Consider the following 22,277-nt stretch of genomic DNA (forward strand, 5'->3'; position numbering starts at 1 on the left):
AATCAAGAGTTGCATGTTTAACAGACAGCCACCATGGCACCTCTGAAATTTGAATTTCTCTAATCTAATGATTAGTGGATACAAAATTTGGATGGAAGAGATCCTGCCATTTGTGACAAGATACATGAACCTAGAGGTTATTATGCTAAGTTAAATATATAGAGAAAGAAAATAACACATTATTTCAGTTATATATGGAATATAAAGAAATTAATAAAGGAATCAGACCTATAAATACAGAGAACAAACATGATTATAAAAAAAAAAAAAAGGGCCTTGGGGGGATGGGTAAAATGGGTGAAGGGGATGGGATATACAGGCTTCCAGTTATGGAATGAATAAGTCATGGCAAAAAATATTCAGCATAGGATATAGTCAATGGAATTATAATAGCTATGTAATGATAGATGGTGGCTACACTTGTGGTGAACATAGCATAATGCATAGAGTTGTGGAATCACTATGTTGTACATCTGAAACTAATGTAACATTGGGTGCCAACTATGCTCCAATTAAATTTTTAAAAAATCAGTATAATTGACATTAATGGAAAAAATACATAATCATATAAACATATAAAGAAAAATTAAATACCATTAATGGAAAAAAGTTTTAGTAAGCAAGAAATGGATGCATAATTCTGGTACAGTATATACAAATATCATAGTTAATGGTGAATTGTTTAAAGCTTCCCTCAAAGATTGGGGATAAGACAGGGTGGCTGGATTTCCCAGTCAGTACAGAAAGACATGAAGAAATAAAGGAAAGTATAAGGATATTATAGGAAGAAATAAGACCATCATTATTTATAAGCAATATAATTATATATATAGTAAATCCAAGAGAATTTGTAGGCAAATTGTTAAATGCATGAGTCAATCTATCAGGATCAATACATGCAAGGTCAATATACCAAAGATCTGTTGTACACCTGTATACCAGCTCAAGAAAACATGAAATAAAAATTTTAAAGGTAACTTTTATAATAGCATAAAACAAAAGATCCAGAAATAAATCTAACAAAATATGGGTAGATTCTGTATCTTGCAAACTGCAAAACTTTGTTGAGAGAAACTAAACACCTTAATAAATGAAAGTTAATATGTGTAGGAAGTGGAAGAAATAATAGTGTGTAAGACGGCCATTCTCCCCAAACTGATCTGCAGATTAAATGCATTCCCAGTCATAATCCCAGAAGAAGGTGTTTTTTGTTTTTTTGTTTTTATTTTTGTGTCTTTTTTTTTTTTTAGGTATTTTGTTTGTTTGTTTGTTTTCTGCTGGAAATTTATTAGCTGATTCTAAAATCTATATAGATATACAAAGATCCAGGAAAAATCAAGGTAATATTGTAGAAGAATAAAATGGAAAAACTTCCTATATCAGTTAGCATGTCTTATTGTAAAGCGTTAGAAACTGAAGACAGAATGGCAAAATAATAGACAAATAGACCAAAGGAACAGAGGAGAATCCAGGAACAGACCCACACTAAATTGGCTGATTTACATATGGCAAAGATGACTCCAGGGCAGTGGCGGATAAGGGATACTGGTTCCATTGAATATCCACATGGAAAAGTGATTTCCTTCTGTCTTGTGGCTGAATAATATCTCATTGTGTGTGTATGTTGTTATATATTCCATTGTGTGTGTATATAATAATATCTGGGGGGGGTGTATGTGTATGTGTGTGCTCCACCTCTTTTTTATCAATCCATCTATCTACGGACACTTAGATTGTTTCCATATCTTGACTTCTGTAAATAATGCTGTGATGACAGGAGAGTACAGATATCTCTTCAAGACTGTTTTCACTTCCTTTGGCTATATACCCAGAAGTGGAATTGCTGAATCACATGATAGTTTTTGTTTTTGTTTTTAATTTTTTGAGGAACATCCGTACTGTTGTCCATAATGGCTCTACTAGTTTACATTCCCACTAACAGTGCACAAGGTTTCAATTTTCCACATCCTTGACAACCCTTATCTCTTGTCTTTTTGATGATACCCATTCTAACAGATGTGAGGTGATCCCTCATTGTTTTTAATGACATGTATACATATGTTCTAATGATCACAGCTCTCTATTCACTTTAGACAAAAGTTGGACACAATTCAAATATTCATCAGTAGTAGATTGAGTAGGGGCACCTACTCATTAAGCATCTGCCTTTGACTCAGGTCATGATCCCAGGGTCCTGGGATCGAGCCCTGCATCAGGCTTTCTGCTCAGTTGGAAGCCTGCTTCTCCCTTTCCCACCTCTCACCCCCTCTTGTGTTCCCTCTCTTGCTGTGTCGCTCTCTATCTCTGTCAAATAAATAAAAATTTGAAAAAAAAATAGTAGCATGAGTAAATCAGTTGTAGTATATTCATATAATTCATACAATTTAGGATTACCCATGCTATTTAAATGATTCTTTACCCTCAGTTATCCTACAGAGAGGAAATGATAAATCATCATGGCAGAATTTGATACAATCATGTTGGTATTACAGAAGGACAACACTCATACAGATACTGAATTAGAGGGAAGAAAGACTAGGTATGGAGACAATTTTAATATTAAAGACAAAATATAGCTAGGAATTGAGATAAGCCTGAATGCTGGAATGGTGGTAAAAGATCTGAGAGATATTCATGAAGTATAATTGGTGGTCAACTAAATATAGGGACCATGAAAGTAAGAAAATAGTGAAGAATAATTACACTTTGGAATATTTGGTAGATGGTGGTATTAAAAGCTTCTGATTTTAAACAAGAAGATGAAAAAGTTTGGGCTCTAAGATATTAGAGAGTTTACCTTTAAATTACTTTTAAGGTACCTAAATGGAAATAAGGAAATTGATGTTAGTTCAGAAGAGATGATGAGGCTACGGGCAAAGATTGGAGAGGTGTCAGGATGCATAGATTAGAAAAATCATTGAAATGACTTTTTTTTTTCTTTTATCATTAAGAGAAGTGGAAAATAATAAAATCCCTTTAAAAATAATTTAAGGATTCAATGATGTTTGGAGGGCTGCTACCCTGCAGGGCTAAGATAAATTCTCCCAGTTCAGTGATTTTAGGAATGCTCTCATTAGCCTCACAAGCTAGGGCACAGGTTCCTTCTCTGTAACCTTGGCCCCAGTTTCAGCATCTCAAACCATCTTCCTCCAATAGAGGTATTAATAGAATGTTTTGGTTAATCCCAGACTTACCCTTTGTTCTTGACTTTCTAATCTTTCTCTTCTCTGTATTCTACAAGCTGTGATGACTTTCACCTTACCCCTGTGACCTATTTCAGAGAACTCCAACCTAGGCATAGCCCTCAGAGCCCCTCTTTAGCCAGAAAGGGGATCTATAAGGTGTCAGAGAAGCAGGCAGAAAACTAGCAAACAGAAAAGAACAACACTGATTGCATGAACACTATATATTTAATTGCCCTAACACTTTTTTTTTTTTTTTTACCACCAATAGTTTTTCCACATTGATGAAAATTAATTGTAACTCTTATTTCTTTCCTGCTATCCTCCTGGGCATATATTTATTACCAACATAATTAGTATGTTTTCAGATACTCTATCTTGGGAGAAGGTTCACAGAGTTGAAATCCCTCTTCATAGAATACTGTGCCTTGCCCTTACGATAGCTTTACAATGTTTATCAAAGTATCCCAGAAACTACAAAATTTTCCAATGGCTTTGCTTCTTTTATCCCCTTCTTTTATTTCCTTATTCTCTCTGTTCCTTCAGAAGTTTTATTTCCACATGTAGTCTACATTTCCATGTAGACTTTCTCCTTGTCATAAAATGCTATTCCCATCCCCCTTCCACTAAGCCTATTTGAAAATATGTTTGTCCTTTTCTCTCTTACAATATTGAGCTATATCCCAAAAACCTGTTCATTGACATTTCAGAGGAATTTTTGTATTAAGTATATACTTCATATAGAGCCTAGAACAATTAGCTTTCTGTTTGGTTTTTTCACTTATTATATTGGCTTAACTTATAGCCCCCTCAGAGTTTCAAGTACATACGTGAAAAACTTCATTTTCTAATTGACATTTTGCTTCATGACAGACCACTCATAAGAGGAATCAATTTTAGAAATTACACAACAAATCTATTCTCACTACATTTAGGAGAGGCTTAAAAATATGTTTTATCAGGTGCCTGGGTGGTTCAGTCGTGTTAAGTGTCTTCCTTCAGCTCAGGTCATGATCCCAGGGTTCTGGGACTGAGTCCCATATCAGGCTCTCTGCTCAGCAGGGAGCCTGCTTCTCCCTCTCCCTCTGCTGCTCCCCCTGCTTGTTCTCTCGTTCTCTCTCTGTCAAATAAATAAATAAAATCTTAAAATACATATATATGAATACATATTCATATATATATTCATTCTAAAAGTATTTATTGGGGGCAAATGTTTAAGAAGTTTAATTCCATAATATGTGAAAAATGTTTGACATCTGATTAGTGGGAGGGGGATGAAAATAAGAAAAAAAAAAAAACTAGAGCTTATACAACTTCTGGATTCTTAAAAGTTTTAAGTATTCTAAACCTAGCATAATGCCATTTTCTCTTCTGTCTGAACTTCTATTATTTTTTCACTGAACTTTTTATTCCTTAAATCCTTTAATTACAATACTGGACCAGCTGAAGCAGTGAGGGCTGTAACTATGATCTGCTAAAACTCTGTACTACAGTCTTTTAGTTTCCTACAATCCGCCACCTCCTAAACAGACTGGACTTGCACTTCAGCTTTGAGAGAAAATGTATGGGCACTTACACTCACATGCGATTGACTGCAAGCAGATCCATATATTGCAGAGATGGACTGTACTGGGCTCAATTTATGCACTACTTGAGTTCTGCACAAAACCACCTATGTCTGCCTGAAACCACCTATGCCTCAGCCACTTGCCTCTCTAGTGATGCAGTGGAAGGAGAGCAGCTCTAGCAAATACTCGCACCTTCCACAGTCGTGACGTCCTGGATACCTCCATCTCCATCACCACATTTAGGTGCTTCCACACTTTGCACCAACTGACATCAAAACACTCCATCAACCTATTGGCTTCTGGATGCCCAGAGGCTCTGGCTTCACCAGCATCTACCAGGAAGGGCCAGCTAACACAACCCAGAAATTTGGGTTGTTAATACTATATAGAGCAGGCTATATCACCAACAAAAAATAGTAATCAGAAGGAGCCAGCAAATAAATTGTTTGCCTTTCCTTCCCCCCCAGTAGACTATTTCAAGTTGAAACAGTTTCATATAGTCCCTCTGGAGATTCCCTACAACAAGGAACAGTCAACTATGATGTAGAGCTATGACCAGCTCAGGATATAGGTCTTATGAGCCTCAGTTTTCCCTTCACTCCTGCTTCTCTGGGATTGCATTCCTAAGAAAGCTGTAACACATGAGCTTTCGCCCCAAAGTCTGTTTTCTAAACAAGTATATTTAAGACATGGACTAAACATCAGCAAAGAAGACATTTTTAGATCCCCTCCACTAAGGGACCACCAGTAAATATAAGGTAAGGGAAAATTGAAAAAAGTATAAAAACATATATAGCAGGCAAACATTAATTTAAAAACCTGTTAAAAACTGAGAAGATAAACTTTAATGAATAAAATAGTACAATTAGGAATATAATGACTAAATATGTAATGATAAAAACACATTCAGGGGCGCCTGGGTGGCTCAGTGGGTTAAGCCGCTGCCTTCGGCTCAGGTCATGATCTCGGAGTCCTGGGATCGAGTCCCGCATCAGGCTCTCTGCTCAGCGGAGAGCCTGCTTCCCTCTCTCTCTCTCTCTGCCTGACTCTCCATCTACTTGTGATTTCTCTCTGTCAAATAAATAAATAAAATCTTAAAAAAAAAAACACATTCAGAAATATTTCATAATTCTTAAGTTGTGTGCACCTAATAAAACATTCTCAAAATATATACAGCAAAAATGGCTGAAACAAAGTGACAAAACCACAATCATAGTGAGAGACTTCCATTCACCTCTTTAAATTGATGATACATTAAGTAGAAAGAAATTTTAAAAATAGAATTTGAATATACAAGTAATATATTACTAATAGTAATTTTTTTAAAAAACTGGAAAAGAACAATATTTTTTGGAAGTGACTGAATTAGAACATTATTGTATAGGAACCCAGTGAAATATTATGTAGTCATGAAAATGAACAGATTGAAGCAATATCATGCAAAATCATGAATCTAAGAAACATAGCCTTGAGTGAGAAAACCAAGTTACAGACCACATGTGGACATTATAAAACTCCTATTATGTGAGCTCAAAATTATAAAGTTTAAGTTCTAGAGATACATTTATAGTAGAAACTATTTGAAAAAGCAAAGTAACAGTGAAACCACCATTCAGGATATTGGTTACCTTTGGGGATTGGCAAGGGGGTAGGGGTTGGAGAAAAACATAGGTACTGCCTCAGTGATATGCATAATATTCTGTATATTGTGCTGCCCAAAATGTTCATGACTATTTACTATTTTATTTTGATTGATTTGATATGATTTTTATTATCAAATATTGTTATTGATATATATCAAATTTTATATATCAATTTTGCATATCAAATACTCCATAACAAAATAATGCATAAAATTATAAAGTTAGTTTTAAATATCATGTCTATTAAGTAGACCATAATTATTGATAAAATTTAGGAAAAGAAGTTTTAATAATTTCATTATCTAATTTTATTCACTCTAGATCTTGAGTTTTGGTCTATTCAAAAAATATCAAAATATGTCATACTTTACTATTCTGAGTCTCCTATATTCTCAAAATCAAGATGATAGTAATTTTTAAAATAATAAACTTTGACTAATGGTTTACTTTTTAATTCACCTTTTTTTTTTTTTTTAAATAGAAAGGATGTATAGTATGTCCAGGGAAATATGGCATGTTTTATCTAATTGTCTTAAGTGATGTCTATAACTTTGAAACCACCAGTGAACATGTAAAATTTTCTCAGTGTAGAAGAACATCAGTCTTGCTAGATGTCATTTTAATGTTCTTCTTTAATTGCAAGTGCTATATATACAGTGCTATGTATCTTCCTTATACCTGCAGATGTTAGTGTAGTTCATTCACAGAGCTCTAAGTGACAAGTTAAGAGAACACCAAGATGATGTGCTAGTCTGTTCCTTTTATTCCTACATGCCGTCAAGGGTCCTTATATAGACTGTATCTGAAATACACACAAGCATTAAGAGATAGCCTAATGGTCACTGGCTCATTCCAGTCATTCCTTGAGTTGATTCATTTATGAGATGTAGGATCTTGGCAGGTTACTTAGAATCCCTTTGCTACCTTTTCTGCATTTTTAACAGTAGGGATAATGCTATTCCCCAATTTAGAGATTTGTTGTGAAGATTAATGTATGTGAAGGTTGTAGCACATTGTCCTTTTTTATTCAATGAAAGTGCTCAATAATTGTAAGCTGTTGCTCTTATTATTATATAATTAGTGTGGTGCTTATTATATAATTATTATATAATTGGAGTAGGCTTACACCTGTGACCTGTTTCTTTCTCAAAGGAAACTGTGCTGTTGTGTTATTTTACGCTTATCTAAGATTTCAGACTGGGTAGGCTCTGTAAGAACATGGTGTCTATGTACATGGAGATGGGAAATAAACATGAGTGTATCAATTTCAGCTGCAAGAAACAGAAGACCCAACTAAAAGTGGTTTAAACAATAAGGAAATTTTATTATGTCACATATCAAGAACTTTAAATAAAAGTAGGGTGGTACAGGGTTGGTTCCAAGACTGTCTTCTCTGTCTTCCTTAGAATGTCTGATATTCTCTCCAGCCTTACAAGATGGCTACAGCAGCTTCAAACAGCTTCTCGTAAGACTGTTCAAAGGTTGGATGAAAGACATCTCTTCCTTTTGTCTGAAGAGTGGAAAAAATCTAGAAGATGTTGGCTTGTGTCTCATTGGCCACAATTACATCACATGCCCCTAGAAGAAGTGGGGATGGAAGGCTGTTAAGGTACATGACACTGTCACATTGAGGATGGGAAGGAGGTATTGGAAGCAGCATTGAAAAGATTAATCAATCAGGAAATATTTACTGTATAACATCTAGTACAGAGAACTATTCTATGAATATTTAGGAAGTATTCACAGAAAATACAAAAAAGACAGCATTAAGAAGAAAATAAATGGTAATTTTTTATTGAAAAAAGAAAAATACTAGCAAGGACATAAAATTAAAATAAGAAAAATATGTAAAGCTATAAAATAGTATTAGCACATTATTTATCTAAAAACAAATGTACCTACCTACCGTCAATCTATCTGTTTATTTTGCCTCCTCTTTATCCTTAATAACATTTCCCTCAAGGGAAATAATTCATTTTATTTTCAGTGTTAGCATATCACATGGTTTGAAGAAGTTCCTTTTTTGGTTGTTACCTGGATACCAACATTTTAAAAATAAATGGGGGAACCCTAGAGAAGTTATGCCATTTGCAATTCAAGAGGGAAATTAGAATGACAAACTAAGCTCTTAGCATGTATATATAATATTGTACTTAAATTCTTAGGCTTACTGACAAATGATAAGCATAAAAACATTTGCACAAACAAGAAGATATATAATACTTTAGTTCAAAGCCATCACAGAAGCTGAAAAATTCCTTCATGTATGCTTTTGAATTTTGAAAATATTGATGATTTATACATGCCGTGTATTGAATCAGAATGGTCATCAAGAGAGTAAGTAGTGAATATTTAATGGATTTGTGAACATTAGGCCTATTATTTTTAACTTGTTTCCATTATAGGTAAAAGGGAATATTGAAAAAAAATTTTGCGTGGTATTTTTTGCTGAAGATACCATGTTTTTAAAGGCTCTGAACTCATAAAACTTTTAAAGCTAATAGCAACCTTATAAATTATTTCATCTTGCCTCCTAATTTTACTAATGAGATCCGGGTAGAGGAGAGGTTAAATGACTTCAGCCTGCATTTGTACCTTTTTCACAAGCTTCTGCTGTTTTCTCCTCTAATGTATTAATGCCTTTCATTTCTTTCTCTTTTACTTTTAGAATACACGGTACTTTAAAACCTGAGTTTTGAGCAGACAAATAATATATTTTAGTTAAATATTAAACAATTGTGTCAGAAACATAATCTGGAGAGATGGTTTATTTTTTAAGTCAGTTATATTCCCCACCCCAGCTTTATTAAGGTATAATTTGACAAATAAAAATGATATATGGTTTAAGATATATAATGTGATGATTATACATATACATTGTGAAATGATTACTGCAATTAAACTAACATATCATCTCACATAGTTATAGTTTATGTTGTTATTGTTTGTAGTGAGAACACTTAAGACCTCCTCCATTAGCAAATTTCAAGTATACAATATGGTATTATTCACTGTAGTTACCATGCTGTAAATTAGATCCCTAGAACTTACTGAACTTGTAACTTAAATTTTGTGCCTTTTGACCAACCTCCCCATTTCCTCCACCATCCCACCTTGCACAACCATCATTCTAACTCTGTATTTCTATAGTCTGACTTTTTTAGATTCTACATTTCAGTTGTGCTTCTAATTGTTCAAGTTTGGATCCTACTATCCAGGACATCACTTATCGGATAGCTGGATAATCGAAACAGCAGCCCCATTTCTCACAAGCACGTTATCCTCAATGTTATCCAAAAGAATATTTAATAAAATAGAAGAGTGACGGAACAGAAAATCAAAATGGTTCAAAGTCCCTTCCCCAAAGCTATATATAGTCCTTGCAGGGAGACTGGTCTGAATAAGGGCTTTTTATCTCTGATCCTCAGCTCTGCACTAAAATCTACTCCTTTTTCCAAACTAGAATGCCCTCAAGGGGACATGACCCAACGCTACCTCCTGAACCTACCTCTGTTGGATCTATATTGCTTAAGTCATTATATGTTTGACACATTTTTTATTTTCATCTGGTCTCCTTGCTGTTTATGTCCATTTCCTCTGTTCGTAAAACCAACTAGCTATTTTTCCATTCAGAGATTTATTCCTTCCATAAGTATTAGATAAGTCTTTTGCATATTCTTGGCATCCTAATAAGCTATGGATATGCTGGTGAGCACAAAAGAAACAATTTTTTTTTTCCTTACAGAACATGTAATCTAGTAGAGGAGACATACAATCGTATATCTAAACTTAATGTGCTCTGATCCAGATACTCTGATCCAGAAATTATGGAATATGATGAAAGCACCTCATATAACTTCCAAAGGAAGTTTAAACTCTTAAACTGGACACTGAACACTGAATAAGTTCACAGGGAAAATGGGCCAATTTCATTTTCACTGGTGTGTTTGGTAGTTCTTCCTTATTAGTTTTTCAACAAAATCATTCATAAAATACTTCTTTGGGAAATTTTGATATAACTCTTCTTCTCTAGAATTTATTTGCCACATCGAGTTCCAATTCCTGGAACTGAGTCTTAATATTGGAATTTAATTTCTGCTGTGACTCTGGTTTCTCAAAGAGCCACTCACCTCCTATCTTAGACTCACTCAGGGTACTATATAAATATGGAGATATCCACTACTAGACCTATGATTTAGGGAGTATGAGGAGGATACTTTCATAATCTCTAGGAGGATATATCAATAATCTCTGGAAGTAAGAGGAGAGGAAGAGAGCTAATCGAAATCTACATGCCTAACAAGTTCCTCTCGTATACACTAAAACCTGAGCCTTACTGTCTGCCATCATTGAGTATATATTCAAGATGTAACTAAAATCGTCCCCAATTTTCTTCTATTTTTTTCTTCTAATTTTCTTCTAATTCTTCTAATCTCAAAATGAAATTATGCGTCTTTTCAAGGGAGAACCATGCATAGCTCTCCAAGTGCCAAAAACTCACCTTGACTATTTCCCATGATATTTCCAAAGGCACTATGTTGGTATGTAAACATTTCTTGGGACTAAAATGACACATGCCTAGGGCAATCACCAGTTATTGTGGCCCTCTTCCATGGTAGAAGTAGAAATTAGAAAGGCCAGTTTCCAAAATTCCTGCTTAGCCTATCTAGAGTTGTATGTTTTTATCTGGGGAAACAATATCACAGTTACTGTAAGTGACTAGTCTCTGGCCAGTTCAGAAAATTGGGGCAAAGTCTTTCAAAGTGTCCTTGAGTTTTTGACCCAAGATCCAGTGTTTACCAACTAAATCATTTTGGTGCCAAGTATATTATGTAAGAGTATTGTATTAGTTAGAATAAGAGTAACCTGCCGCCAAAACAAAACAAAACAAAAACCTAAGAATTATTCAGTGGCTTATGGAATTTTCAAGTTCATTTCTCTCTCGTGTTAATAGTCTAAGATGAATGGGCCAAGTTGGAAGGTGGCTTTACTCCACATGGTTTTTGAGTGACTAAAGTTCTCTTGATTGTGTACTCCTCCATTCTCTAGGACATGCTACCTGTCTCCATGATAAATCAGTTTGCTGTAAGTTCCAGTTAGTGGGAAGGAGAATGGGAGCATAAAGAAAGTCCACAAAATGGTAGTCCACATCACTTCTATTAGTAGTCTGCAGGAGGAAACGTTGGCCTGTGGTCGTACACATAACTGAGACTAGAACTCATAAGTATAATCTCTGAGTGGCTACATTCCCAGCTCAATGTATTACTCTGGAAAAGGAGAATATCAGATATTGGTGTACAACTAAAATCTTCATAACAGTACTTTAGAAATGCAAACTGGAAGTATTGCTTTTTTCCATAAAAGAAATAATTGACCCTCCCCAAAATGTATTTTTTTATGAGCATAGGACTTTATTAGTTTAATAAGAACTGAGGCATATCCCTTTTTTGAAAATACATCTGTGCTCTTTTTCTACTGTTACTTAACAAACCACCCAAAACTTAGTGCCTTAAAAAACAGGATCAGCAAACTTTTTCTATAAAGGGGAAGATAGATAGGAAATATTTTAGGCTTTGTAGGCCATACAGTTTCTGTTGCAGCTACTCAACTCTTTCATTATAGTGTGAAAGAGGAGACAGTACATAAGCAAATGAGTTTGGCCATGTCCCAGTAAAATTTGATTTTCAAAAATATGTGATGTTCTGAATTTGGCCCTTAGTCTGTAGATTGGCAGACCCCTGACTTAAAACAAGAACTATTCCATTTTTGCTTATAATTTTGTGGGATAATAAGTTGGTTGTCCAGTTAGCAGATAGGTCATCCAAGGCTGAAACATCTAGAATGGGCTTGTTCATGTGTCTGGTGTTTGGCAGCTTGGTTGGTCTAGTTGTCCTTAGCTAGTAGAGCTTATTCTACCCCATGTGGTCTCATTCTCCAGAAAGCTAGTTCAAGCTGTTCATAGTGGTCTCAGGGCAGCAAAAACAGCAAACCCTAATGTGCAAATGCTTTTCAAACCTCTGCTTTCATCATCTTTGCTTTGACCAAAGCAAGCCACTTGGCACAGCCTACACTGAAAGAGTAGAAAAACTGTAGCTCACCTATGGTGAGAGGAAAAGCAAAGTCATACTGCAAAGGTATATATATATATATACAGAGATAGGACAAATTATTTTAGTCATCTTTGCAAAAAAAAAAAAAAACTACCATGTCTTTGGAATAAGAGAGGATATTAGAATTCAGTTCAATTTAAGTTGTTTTTTTCCTACTACAAAATAGTTAAAATGAATTTTAAAATACCTTAAAGACATGCTTTGTGAAGTATAGTAGAAAATGTATATGTATAACTTGTTTTAAAATTTTATAGGAGTGCCTGACTAGCTTAGTCAGTGGAACATGCAACTCTTGTTCTCAAATCATGAATTCAAGACCTATGCTGGGCATGGAGCCAGCTCAAAAATATGTAAATAAATAAATAATAAAAATTAAAATTGTCTGAAGAATTATATTCCAAGGACAGAGAAATGAAACAACAATCGTAAGAATAAATAATCCACATCAAAGAATATCTAGATGAGAGAACTATTAACAAAGGCAACTAAGCAGGGTTATCTCTAGACTGGTTCATCCTTTCTTAGATTCCTTATTTCCTGCAGTGCCTGCCTTTAAAGTTTCAAGGCATACATACTGCCTGTCATCTTGATAGATACAGTGGCCTCTGGCTCAGAATTTTGTTTGAGCTTTCTAAACAGTGGGGTGTATAGCCAGAATCAGTCTTTGTATTAACTTATCAAGAAGGTTGAATAACTGAAGCCATGCATTTAATCTAATTCAGAGAACAGTGGGTTAAAACCCCAAGAGATGCCCTTCAGCTTTTATATATGAGTTACTATAGGAAATAGAAGTTTTCTAAACTAACCATATAGAAGAAATTACTATGCAAGTATTAGTAATTGTTTATCTTCTTTACAAAAATCTTATGTAAGGGAAACCATTTCATCTGTAAAGTCAGTAAAATAATTTCTACAAATCCTTCTCTCCTAGAATTTTAATGAACTCATTGAAATGCTTTCTAGTGTGTTGAAAAGGCAGAATTGTTCGATGTTCTGTGTGATAAGCTGAATTAAATAACTAGAGTGCTACTGTTATTGATGCTTACTAGGTATCAAGCACCATATGAAATATATCATCCATTGAAAGGTCTGCAGAATTCTAAGAAGACCTGTCATATCTATTTTTTTTTTCTTTTTGGATGAAAAAAACCCTAAAGTTCAAGAAGGTTAGGAAATTCACTCAAGGTCCAGTGCTGTACTGGTACACCAGCACATGAGAAATAAGGACTATATCTATAGTGTTTGCCAGTTTGGGGGATATAAGTAATTTCAGTTTGACTGATTTTAAACTACCAGTGTGTGATGTCATTGAACATGATACTGGGAAGAGATGGAAAAGATACATATAATCAGGAGCCTGTAGGAGGTGCCTCTAGCATGCCACTGCCAAGAACAAAATCCTAATAAGCTGGAGAGCCAGAATCTCTGTTCCTGGTTGCCTACAAAAGTCCATTCTCTAAGCCATCAGATAATAATGGCTAATCGCCTGACAAATCACAAAAATCATAGATGTCAGTAACGTCTATAATGCCACAAACATAGATTCATCTCTGTTCCCTTTGAGAACCGAATGCAGGGACTATTCTCTCAGAATTTTTCAATAAGCATATTTGAGAGGACAAGAAAAGCTATGCTTCATCCCTCACCATTTACATTGGTCTTCCATTTCTATCCTAACCTTTCAGAATTTTTGCCAGTGTTGGATTTTATTCATATTCTGCTACTACTTTTTATCTTAAAATCTTTATTCTTGGCCCCCAACAAACTCCTTTGCTACTTCAGATGGCTTCTTCTTACTTTATTTTATTTTTATTTTCATAGTTCTTTTCTTCTTATCTTATGGCATAATTTTCACACTTCTGCTCTTTATTTCTTCAACATTCTGGCATTCCTTGTTTGAGGAAGTAACTAGATGGATAGAAGTCAAATTACCACAATAAAGTGGGTTCATATTGTACAAATTATTTAAACTCTCTGTACCAGAGTATCATTATCTGTATATGAGCAGAATCATAACACTTACCTTGTTTTGCATGAGTGGTTAATTTATTTTTTAAAAAATAACTGTAGGAGAAACAAACATAGAGAGCCTGAGATGGGGATAGGAATGATGTCTTGAGAATGGGTGAGACCCAATATTATTTTATGTGATGAAAAACAATTTTCTGTCTGAAGGAAACACATCTTAAAAATTTGGAAACAATAGGGTGTGCTTGGGTAGCTCATTTGGCTAAGTGTCTAACTCTAGATTTCAGCTCAGGTCATGATCTCAAGGTCATGACATCAAGCCCTGCATCCAGCTCCACACTAGGTATGGAGCCAGCTTAAGAATCTCTCTCCCTCTCCTCTCCCCTCATGCTTGTGCTCTCTCTCTCTCTCTCAAAAAAAAAAAAAAAAAAAAAAAAAAAAAAGTTGGGAATGATAGAACTTTTGAAAGTAATAGTTTTTTCAGAGTATGAAATGAAATTGTATTGGGGTATTTTATTCACATAACAGATTTTATACTAATACCAAAGATTTAAAAAATAACAAATGAGAAAATTTATTTTCCCAAGTAATCTTATATGTATTGAGCTTTCAAAGAGTAAAAAAAAAAAAAAAAAAAAAAACAATTTTGCAAATTGGTATAAATTTATATCTGATTGAGAAGAGGAAATTTATGAAAGCATACCTGTGGTGATAGATCAATGCATATTTGTATTATGAGTTTTAAAACTCATCAGAATTTTCATTATTTCTCCAAATGGTTGAATTGAAGTAAATATATACCCAGCAAAATTGTTCTCATATACTTCTGTAGAAAAATAAAAGTAAAAATTAAGTTTATTTTTCTTTTCATAAATATGAACCCCAATGTATATTTTCTTCCTATATATGCTTTGAAAGAAATAACTTAAAATAAATAATTCTCACTGTCAAGAAGTAAAACAAAAATCTTACCTTCTGTTTGATGTATTATTCTTGTGTCTCTCTCGCAAAATTCAGTGACATCTTGACTTTCTGTTGAAGTTATTATTTTTATTATGTAGCATATCCTAGGATCTTGAAGAGTTGTATAGAATGGCAAATAAGGAATTATATATATATTATTTTTTTGGGCCTGATACATTTTCTTCAAGGGCATTCAATCAAATGAAAGTAAATAGATAAGAAACAGAGCTAACTTAGATGACTGAGGTTCAAATGAAGTAAAATTGGCAGTAGGAAAAACATTGAATTCAATCAGGAAATAAAGCCATGAATTAATTTGACTTTAAGTAACAGTTAATTATAATTAAATTTCAAACGTAATTTGTAAATCATATATCAGACCATTAAATGGAACATGCAACAAAGTTTAAAGTTTGTATCTTTTTTTAATTTAGATTTCCTTCCTCAACTCCTACTCTAACATTGCTGTTATACCATGGGAAGCCAAGTTTGATAGTAAAAATAGCAGATAGTTTAAGACTCTAATGATAACAGAGCTAGAAGGGAATTCTGGGGAGAAGAATCAATGACTTAAAGTTTAACCAGTATCTTTCCAATAAATGGAACATACTGATGGCATATACATTGCTTCAACAATAAGAAAATAAGTTTATTGAACATAATACCTCTGTTCTTTCCAAAGCCAAATGATTCTCTTTACTATTCCAGTGGCTTTGCTTGTTTAATTTCATCACTTAGCAGACAGGATGTGCAACTTGCAATAACATAGTCATATTGGCATTTCTCCCCCTACCTACAATGAAGGAACTTGAATTTTCCCTCCATATAACATTTTACAGTATAGACTTACATGTTGTTTCTCTTCAAATTTTGGTATTACCATAAGGTGTGAGTTTCACTTACTAAAACATAATTGAGAGCTTTAACTTTATTCAGGGAAAAATATGGGGGGAGGTCAGTTTATCCATAAAATTTTAGTAAGTCTGATTTTACTCATATTCTGGGTTAGATTTTTACTGACCAGTGAAATAAAGTAACATTTTAAAAGCTTATGATTATGATTTAAAAGTTATAATGTATTTTATCTGTAAAAAAACATCTCACTGATGAATGTTAAATATAAACATAATCTAGTTTAAACAGATTGGAAAGCAGAAGTAGTGAGAAAGCTAAATAAATAATAAATAAAGAGGAGTCGGGATTAGTCACAAAGTGCAAATGAAAGCTCTAATAATGACAAAGTTGTGAACAAAACATTTAAAGAAAATGTAAGACATATATTAGATTTCTAAATTTCTATTCCCTCATAATTTTTCTGGGCTTCATTGCATTATTCGATTATGTAATCTAGACTAATGAGTATAAAGCATCCTGAACTTACAAGGAATGCTACCAAAATTATCCTGCAAAATAAACATTGATTTTGTAGATCCTTAATATCACCACTCTATTGTTAAAATTTTATATTTAATGGATTTAATCCTTCAATGCAGACTACTAGAATTCTTCAAACCTTTACTTATTTATAGAAACAAACCATTTCATTATTATACCTTACTTTTTGTCTTGAACATTTTATTTTTATATTCTAATTTCTAGCGAACAGTGGAAGGTATTTAAATTGACCACTTTTATGGAATACATGGTTTTTCATGAGCAATGCAAATAAATACATTAATTGCTTATCATACTTATATCTGACAGATGGGTCCCCAGGCACAGAGCCTAACCTTTTATTTTGACACCTGCCACATTTTGCCAGCCCTGACCCTTTTTCTTTGCCAGAGTGTTGTGCTGTTCACCATGGTTGCACTAATCTCCAGCTTTTAAAAGGCATAATATTGGAACCCTTCTGAGAATCACTGTTATCAATCAGCTGATACTACAACATGAAATATTTCAGAGATCCATCCAACATACCTTCTCTCCTGTGATTCAAACACATTTTCTCTTATTTTTGTGACCTACTGGCTCAATACGATTACACAGGGCTTGTTTAATCTAAGACCCCATATTGTTAACCTCTGACATAAACCATTCAATTTAAAATCTGAAATATACTGGAGAATAATAAAAGAAGTTATGCTTCCATTTTTATACTAAAAGATACTTCTTTACTACAAACCAGGTATGTTATAATATAACTAAAGAGATAAAAATAATCTGAACATGTTCATTAAAAAAAGCATCAGGGCAGTAAAACACGTTTTGAGAATCACTGTGCACTCAATCTCAAACCTGCACCTTTATTTCTGGGAGGATTCCAGAAACCACTAACACATAATATGTATCTGGATTCAAACAGACTGAAAGCACATGTCTGGTCCATTAGATCAGCGGTCCTGGTTCTAAAAAGCTCTGCAAATTGAAGTCCATACAAAGAGCAGGTGAGCTAATGAAGTTTCTCCATGACTGAAGTAATTTGATAGAAGTTTGAAGGAATTCCCTCCATATAATTAACTATGGAAAATATTGTAATTAATATATTTCAGGATTATGTTGGAAACAATGAAACTGAGAAGTAGTTATGTAGGTAGGAAGGAGATGGATATTTGGTACCAGAGTTCCACCAGATCAGCCCAGTTTTGCTTACAAGTCTCACTGCAGACTGAAAATCAGTTAGAGATGTACGCACTACCAACTTGTCTTTCAAATGTGACATCTGTTGTTCCTGGCATAAGCTTATTAGGTATAATGGAAAAAGCTTTGGACTCCGTCTTCAATAAACTAAGTTTCGTAAATAATTCAGAGACCCATTTATGCCAGTTAGGATATATATGTACATTGCAAGAAGTATGGGATGTGTATCTTGGGACATTGAAAGAAAATGCTACTTAAAGCCTGGGGCTATGGGATATTGGAGTTGAAAGGTAATTCCGGAGTTATGGCAGCTTTCTGTGCCTCAGCATCAGCAGTTTTTGAATCTTTCGTGAGCTGCTATTAATATGACTCAGCTATAGTTCCTATCTTCCCCTTTCTTTAGTGCCCCAATCCACCTTACAAAGCTTACTCAGAGTTTCTGCTAGCTCGTATTTTAAGCATGTACAAAACTTTGGACTGTCACAGAAAATCCTTTCTTTACTTATTAGACCTAAATACAGAGACAAAAAAAAAAAAAAAAAAAAAAAACTCCTGGGTCCAGCTCATCTTTTCAAGCCTGGCCAGAGTTCATAGCTTTCTAGCCAAGCATTTTTTTGGTCTCAGTCCAATCAGCTGTAAATGGTGGATGGCAGAGATCACTTCTGAGTCAACAGGGCCACTTAGGTGGCAGATGTTCTGGATGAGGATAATTCTCCTAGAAGGGGTATGTCATGATTGACAGAGACAATACTCAAAGTGTGGTCCAGAGACTGGAGATGGTCCGTGTGTTATTTGTTCTCCATCCAAAATGATAAGCACATTGAAGATAACCATTTCAAAACTTAAAGTTATTTGTTGTCTTTCTCTGCTTGACTTATTTCGCTAAGCATGATACGGGGGGAGGGGGTTGGGGAGAAGGGGGTGGGATTATGGACATTGGGGAGGGTATGTGATTTGGTGAGTGCTGTGAAGTGTGTAAACCTGGTGATTCACAGACCTGGGGATAAAAATATATGTATATAAAAAATATATGTTTATAAAAAAAAAAAAAAAAAAAAAAAAAAAAAAAAGTTATTTGTTGAAGTCATTTGATGGCTGTTAAATCGAGTAGTTTTTTAAATGGATTTGTGTTTTGTATATTTTTTCAGAGAATTCATTTATACTATATTATTAAAAAATAATAGTTGGTGACAGAATGGGAGTGAGTGTCAAACTGATCTTTCACTAAACATAGTTTGAGTGGCACTGGATTAGAAGTCTCCTAGATCCTAGTTGTGGTGCCCCCCTGATTAATTCTAAGTAATAATGATCAAATCTTTACAGTTGAGTTATAATTCTCTGAATACCAGTTTTCTCCTAAACAAAACAAGGAGTATAATGTCTGTCACTAACCTTCCCAAGTTATTGAAAGTCATGAGATAATACAGGAGAGTGAATTTTGGGAAGTTCTCACAGGCTAATCAGAATTAAGTTACTATATTTCACTGTTGTTAAAGTATCTATATACAAGTATACACAATTATATACATACATATGTATACATTCACATATGATATATATACATACTTTCCCATATGAAATATAAGATACAATCATGTAGATTTTATTGTTTGCTTATGTTGTATATGTTATTTATGTCGTATTTGCTGGATTTTGCAAAAGACAATTAGACATCAAATCGATAAAGATTTACTCAGGAAGCACTCTGTTCTTAATAATTTTTCAATTTAGGAACCCCTGCTACTCGGTAGGGCATACAACACTTGATCTCGGAGTTTTAAGTTCAAGGCCCTTGTAAGGTGTAGGGATTTATTTAAAAAAAAATTAAAAATTTAAATTTAAATTAAAAAAAAAAATAAAGTAGTTTTAAAAATAATAATTTTACAGTTTATTTTATTGGGTATAAAACATAAATGAAAATATTTAAGCAGTGAAACATTCTAAGAACTATGAGGAAGAAGGACATGTTTAATAAACAAATAATACAAATGTTAAAGACAAGATATTCAAAGGAAGGACAGAGGAATTCATGCTATGATGATCAGAAAATTTATAGAGCAGGTAGGATTTGTTCAGTATCTTGAAGAATGGATGAGATTTGAAAAGATGGAAAGGACAGACTCAGTTATCCTAGACAGAACAAAATGTTTAAGCAGAAGTATGGAGTCAAAACATCAATGTATATGTGTGTGAATATGTGTGGTAGCTTTCAGAAAATAAATGAAATTAGAAACAAAATAAAAGCCTTGAAAATTAAAACGTGTAATATACAATCTTATTTTTTTATAGTTTTCCCCCTCTAACACATGATATTAAATTATTAAAAGGGGACTCTTGAAGGGTTCCTGGGTAGCTCAATCAGTTAAACCTCTTGATTTCACTCAGGTCATGATATCCGTGTTGTGAGATCTAGCCCTGCATCAGTTTCCATGCTAGGCATGGGACTTGCTTAAGATTCTCTCTCCCTCTACCCCTGTCCCTCCCCAACCTCACTCTCTCAACATTACTTAATCATTAATTAATTAATTAATTAAAAAGAAAAAGGGGACTCGAATTAGAATTGCTTTTACATTAATATCATTTACTGTTAATGTTAAATGCAAATGTTATAAATGCAAAATAACAAAGAATTTTCTTCAAATAAAACACAATAAATTAAATGATAATTTATTTTAAATTTCATAAATAGTTCAAGTAATAAAAACACAATTATTAAAATATTATATACTTTCCTATGGACATTTGGCATCACAGTCTGATGTTAAGAACAAAACAAAACAAAAACTAAGTGGCAAGAAATCACTTCCTCTAAAGAGCACCTGTATAACCTAAGGAATTTTATTACTTTATGGTAGGCTCATAATAATTAAATTACAGAATATTACAGAGCATTGCATTAATCTGAATTATTTTACACATAGTGCCTCACTTAGAAAAGTCTACCTCATTGAATGCCATTTTTTTAAGACATAACAACTATGATACTGTTAGAAATGTAATTTAGTGAGTTTATTGTGTTTCAGAATTCAGCTGAATGATCCTAATTTAAAGTATCAAGGTACTAGTAATTTTGTTTGTGAAACATTGTTTATTTTTTATTCTGAGATTTTTACACTGGAAGAATAAAACCAATAATTTAATTGTTCAAATTATACAAAAAGGATTAACCAAGAAAATGGTCTGCAATTTTCAAATGGTCATTGCCTATCATAATAACCTAATACATCAGGGTGCTTCAAATTCATACTGCAGAAATAGTCCTACTCTGATGTCTTCTACATGAGACAGTATCAAAAGTGAAAGAGGTGACTGTATAAAAACCTGTAAGTACAGGGGTGCCTGGGTGGCTCAGTTGGTTAAGCATCACCTTTGACTAGGGTCATGATCCCAGGGTCCTAGGGTCAAGCCCCCTGTGTCAGGCCCCCTGCTCAGTGGGGAGTGTCTGCTTCTCCGTATCTCCTCCCTTCCACTGCTCATGTTCTCTCTCTCTCTCTCTCTCTCTCTCAAATAAGTAAATAAAATCTTTGTAAAAAGTCTTCAAGTACATAAAATAAAAGATGTTAAGATAAACTGGAATAGTTTTAAAAAGACTAATAGAAACTATACCTCATTTAATTTTAAAAACTACAATTCCTGAAAACAAAAAGGTAATAAAGGTTCTCAAATTACCAAACAAGAACTAGAATTATTTGAATATGAAAAAATCGGAGGAAAAATGTGTAGAAATAGCTTATAACTTCCCCTGCGCTTTTCCCCGACCAGGTAGATAAGGAAAGAGTTTATTGGTCAATTAGAAAAATTACAATAAAATGGATTGAATGAAGCTTTGTCTTTTAATATTAAAAATTTATAAAACCAAATAATATTATAATATTATTTTGCTTTCAGTTTGCCTTAAAAAATAAATTTTCTTCATTTTTTCTAGTATGTTGTTTATTTTAATAATATTTTACTTTTATTAATTGGATTTATAAATAATTTGTTAAAATGATGTTTAATATTTACATTAGGGGTTTTTTGCATTTCGCTTTGTAATGTGCTCGTAAATGTTAGTATTCAAAATGTACAGAATATTTAATTTTGACTTTTTTCATTATTTTTTAACAATGTGCAACCCATAGCAGCAGTCTTACCATTTTATCTTACTATTAGTTGTCTGTCCAATTGAAGTTCAATATTAATTAAGCTATACTAGTTGATCTGATTCAAGGCCTCTATTAAGGAAAATGTGGCAAGAAGATCATGGTTCTCAAGTGAATTTTT

At 33.6% G+C, this 22,277-nt stretch overlaps 2 long non-coding RNA genes across 2 annotated transcripts in view; one reads left to right on the plus strand and one right to left on the minus strand.

Moving 5' to 3' along the window:
- The window catches only part of LOC131810471 (uncharacterized), a 77,467-nt gene that overhangs the window by 43,440 nt on the left and 11,750 nt on the right, over nucleotides 1-22,277 (plus strand). The window lies entirely within an intron of this gene.
- LOC131810472 (uncharacterized) overlaps nucleotides 7,682-22,277 on the minus strand; it is an 86,167-nt gene continuing 71,571 nt past the window's right edge. The window contains exons 2-4 of the long non-coding RNA XR_009345595.1: nucleotides 15,444-15,545; nucleotides 15,175-15,297; nucleotides 7,682-7,971 (exon numbers count right to left, since the gene is read on the minus strand). This is a non-coding gene — a long non-coding RNA (uncharacterized LOC131810472). The remainder of the gene's footprint in view (nucleotides 7,972-15,174; nucleotides 15,298-15,443; nucleotides 15,546-22,277) is intronic.

The sequence above is a fragment of the Mustela lutreola genome, chromosome 10 (genome assembly GCF_030435805.1).
Source record: "Mustela lutreola isolate mMusLut2 chromosome 10, mMusLut2.pri, whole genome shotgun sequence".
In the NCBI taxonomy this organism is placed as follows: domain Eukaryota; kingdom Metazoa; phylum Chordata; class Mammalia; order Carnivora; family Mustelidae; genus Mustela; species Mustela lutreola.